The sequence below is a fragment of the Psammomys obesus genome, unplaced genomic scaffold (assembly GCF_907164565.1).
Source record: "Psammomys obesus unplaced genomic scaffold, mPsaObe1.curated_primary_1811, whole genome shotgun sequence".
Taxonomy (NCBI): Eukaryota; Metazoa; Chordata; class Mammalia; order Rodentia; family Muridae; genus Psammomys; species Psammomys obesus.
Genome location: NW_026585895.1, coordinates 53,780,486 through 53,785,064, shown reverse-complemented (window position 1 = coordinate 53,785,064; position 4,579 = coordinate 53,780,486). Strand labels below are relative to the sequence as shown.

Sequence of the window (4,579 nt, the reverse complement as noted above, 5' to 3'; positions counted from 1 at the left end):
TTCCTGGAAAATGGATTATAAAGGGGACAGTGAGGAGCCGCTGCCAGAGTTACAAGCTTGGACTACAAAATGTCAGCTAAGGAAGCCCAACTTTGTACATTAGAGGCCGCCTATCTTGGCTACCCGCTGAGGGGAGGCAAAAGGAGCCTGTCTCAGAGTAGGATTGCTGTCATCATCCTTCAGATCCCAACTCTAAAGACTAAGAAACAGGTTCAGGAGTTCCTAGGCACAGCTGGATATTACGGCCTCTGGATACTAGAGTTTGTGGGAACAACAAGAGCCTCTAGATACCAGCAAGGTGGGGAGGGCCCTAATCTGAGCCCTAATCTGACCTGAGCCAAACCAAAGACATCTGAAGCTTTAAAAACAGCTCTGACTTTGGCTCCAGCCCTCATACTTCTTGGTGTCTCAAAACCTTTCCATCTGTTTGACTACAAAACAAAAGACAAAAAAGCTTTCCACCCAAACTTTGGGGACATGGAAACACCTTGGGACATAGCTGCCCAAATGACAGGACCCTGTAGCCACAGGATAGCCCACTTGTCTAAAACCTGTGGCAGCTACTGCTAGTCTAAAAATAATTTTAAAAAACTAAACAAGTAAATTCTGGATGAGAATCTTATACCCTAGCCACCCCCATGACATAGCTGAGGCCCTCCTCCAAGGAACACTACAACCAAGGCTGGCTGTGTAATGACGGTGTGACCCAGCACCAAGCTCTACTCCTGGACCAACTTTGAGTCTGGTCTGAGAAACCAGCTGCCATCAATCTTGCAACCCTTTCGCCTGATGACACACGTGCTTCATCTATGGCTGTCACAAGATGAAAGATGAAACCAGGTACATAGCAATTGCAGTAGTTACTTTAGCTGAAACAATTTGGGCCCAGTCCAGGTACCTCAGCCCAGACAGCACAACTGATTGATCTCACCCAAGCTTTCTGGTGGGGAAAGGAAAAGTCCACCACCATGCACATGGACAGTTGCTATGTTTTTACCAGTGGGAACGTTCATAGCATGGTCTATTTAAAAAATATGGCTTCTCACTTCTGGGTAAAAAAGCATTAAAATCGAAGAAAAATCCTGGCCCTCCTACAGGCTATTTGGCTTTGCCTACAAATTGCCAGAATGCTGACTTGGCTGCCTGACAAATGATAAATGGCCCTAAGAGCAGTGGGGCCAATTAATATGCTGATGACATTCCCTGACCAAGTTCTCCCTGAGACCATGGTAAAGAAGATAGTCACAGGTTGATGGAGGAACCAGAGGGAAAATCATCTTTCCAAAAACCTCTGGCAGGCCTCTGATAACTGACCTTCACCAGGCTACTCATCTGGAGTCCACAAAACTCCGAGTTCCTCAGAACTAGGTGTGTTAGACCTGGACTGGACAGCATGGTACAGGATGTCTCAGCCAGATGCTGGGTTTGTGCTCAAGCAAATCCAAACAGAGAGCCCTTGCCCAGGACTGGGTCCAAATAAAAGAACAACACCCTGGCAGTCTCTGAAAATACTGACTTCACCAAGATCTGGCCTGCCAGGGGAGGGTGCAAGCACTTCCTAGCTTTTGTAGATACCTTTTCCAGGTGAGCAAAAGCATCACCACCTGGACGGAAACTGGTCAAATAGTAGGTAGAAACTTCCTACAGAAAGTGGTCTTTCGATTTGACCTCCCTTAGCAATGAGTCCTACAATGGCCTGGCTTTCAAAACCTCACTAAAGCTTTAGACCTAAAGTAAAAAACGTCACTTTGCATATAGACATAAGAGTTCTGGACAGGTCAGAAAAATAAATAATAATAATAATAATGACGTTAAAAGAAATTCTAACAAAACTCTCACTAGAGTCCAGCAAAGGATGGACAGATTTCTTTGCTGTGCTTTGGGCCATTGCACTCCGTATAGAAAGGGATTTACCAGCTGCTTTCCCACTGTTTCCCAGGTTAGAGGCAGCTGTTGATCTCCCAACTGGAGATCAGAGCTGGCAGAACTCTCTAGCCATTCCTCTCAAGTCATGACAGACCCTCCGGTTCTTCATGAAGTCTATTTATCTGAGAAACCCAGCTGACCTTAGAGTCCATCATCAGTTTCAGCTTGCTTGAGTCTGGTGACACTGTCTGAGTCAAAGAGGTAGCCAAAGGGGCACTGGAACCAACTGGAAAGGGCCCCACATAATGGTTCTCCCCACTGCTATAGCGGAGAAGGCAGCTGGCATTATACCATGGGTCCACCACACCCAGGTCAAGAAAGTGGAAGCCATGAATGCTGCCAAATGGCCTATTGCCAGACTATGGGTCTTTTAGAAGTTATGGTTTCACTGAGACCCCAGGGGATCCCATTCTCTGCCCACTTCCTCCTCTGGTATTTGGTTATGAACACAGGGTCATGGTGCCGTCCCACCACCCTCAAGCTGGTCCTGGGAGCTGAGGAAGACAGATACAGGGGAGGGGAACACACAATAATTAACAAATATCTCATGATTGTGGTCTCCCTATACTGAAGGTGGCTAGGGGTGAGGTCATATCTCTTGCTTTCATACCCCAGGGCCCACTTCCCGACAACATGGCCAACCTGTGGCAGCACAAGCCAGGACCTCACCATGGTCCCAGGTGGCATCACCTTGTACTCACATCAAGCTGTTCCTCACCACCCTGAGGGTCCAGTTCTGCGTGTCTTCATTGTGGCCCCATCCTTCTGTTTCTCTTTTTCTTCCATTTCCTACCACTTACTTTTGTTGTCTTAGGCATGGTCTCAGGAGTGGTATGCCCCACTTGTGTATTATGGCACCAGGCAGGGGTGTCTTGGATATGGTCTGCCTCCTAGACCTGCAAAGTGCTGGACTAATGGTTATCTCAGGGTAGCTCCCTGTCTGGGCCCCATGGTGCCCATCTGGTCATTATCTTGGGATCACCCTTCACCCAGGCCTGCCCGAGTGGCCCCAGACAGGTTCATCTCAGCTCTGGCTCACTCCCCACATCCTGGCCTGCATGGCACTGAACTGATGGTCTTATCAAACTCACCTTTTCCAGCAAGTGTCAAGTTACTAATCATTCAGATGTTCAGGGTCAGAAGAGTGAGCATTAACATAGCCTCTCTCCTCTCTGCCACCCACTGACTACTGACGCACATGTGACACAGCAGACACACTGGCACTGCTTTAGGGGCAGGGAAATCTCTTGCTCTTTGGGTCTTGTTTCTTCAGTCATCTCTGTCTTTACAACTTCTGCTTTGTGACCCAGCTAACAAGGTCTGATGGAATGATTGCAGCACTCCATTCCCCAACTCAAATGTTCAGAAACAATAATGTAAATACTGTATTGGTTACTTTTATGTTCCATGATAAAACACTGTGGCCAAAAGCAACTTAAGGAAGGTGTTAATTTTAGCATTTAGACCCAGAGGGATGAACCCATCATGGCAGGAAAGCATAGCAGCAAGTGCCAGACACGGCAGCAGAAACACCCACAAAGCAGAGTGAGTGAACTAGAAGCAGGGTGAGACTCTATACTCTCAAAGCCCACCCACTGTGACATACTTCCTCCAGCAAGGCTGCACTTCCTAAACCTCATACACACAGTACCAACTAGGGATCAGGTGTTCAAATGCCTGCATTTCTCCTTCAAACCACCTTAGTAACCACAATGAAACTAATACATCTGTTTATCTTATAAGAAGCCTGGACAGTTCTCTCCTCTTTCCAGAAGTATAAAAGCTTGTTCCTTCTCTTGAGACATCCTGATCCAGCATCCACCTCCCCAGCTACCAGCCACCCACTTCAGTGATGGCTTCAGAAGCTGGCATTATACCATTTTTGCCTAAGGCAAAATTATCATTTTGCCTAAGGCAAAAGGAGAAGTGACACACATACTAGCCATGCTATCGGTGGCACTGTGGATGTTCTGCCTCCTGCCAATGACTAACTGGAGAGATTTGTAGATAGCTTTATCTGCTTCAAGCTGCCAAAAACTCTGACATGTCTAAAGAATGACCTTTGGGGCTGAGAAGGTGGCTCAATGGACATCCACTCATGGCTCAGCGGAGAAGAAAGATGCAGAAGAAGAGAGAAAGCCATGTCATTTGTAAGCACCCTGTGGTGAGAGAAGCGGTTAGGGTTGAGCAAGACCAAAGAAGAGTAGCAACCCCAAAGCTCAGGAAAAGCATGAAAAAGAAAAGGTTCTGCTTTCCTGAGTGAGGAAAAGCAGGAGGCTGGAGAGACTGCTCCTCAGGTGAGAGGGCCTGCTGATCTTGCAGAGAACCTGAGCCCAGCTCACAGCTCCCACGCTGGGCACCTCACAGTGACCTGTAACTCCCAGACATCTGATGCCTTCTTCTGGCCTCTGTGGGCACCCAAACATGTGTGCATTCAGAAAAACAAATCTTTGTTTGAATGAAAGAGAAAAGCCAGGTCGTGGTGGTAATCCCAGCACTCAGGAGGCAGAGACAGGCAGATGGCTGTGAGTTTGAGACCAGCCTGGTCTACATAGTGAGTTCCAGGACAGCCGGGACTACACAGAGAAACCCTGTCTTGAAAAACCATAAATAAATAAATAAATAAATAAATAAATAAATAAATAAATAAATA

General features: G+C 47.1%; 1 non-coding gene across 1 annotated transcript; it reads right to left on the bottom strand.

The window, feature by feature from the left end:
* Positions 1–3,028: 3,028 nt before the first annotated feature.
* LOC129671848 (small nucleolar RNA SNORA17) lies at positions 3,029–3,165 on the bottom strand. The gene has a single exon (XR_008719435.1). It is a non-coding gene; the product is annotated as a small nucleolar RNA SNORA17 (small nucleolar RNA).
* Between the last annotated feature and the right edge of the window lie 1,414 nt (positions 3,166–4,579).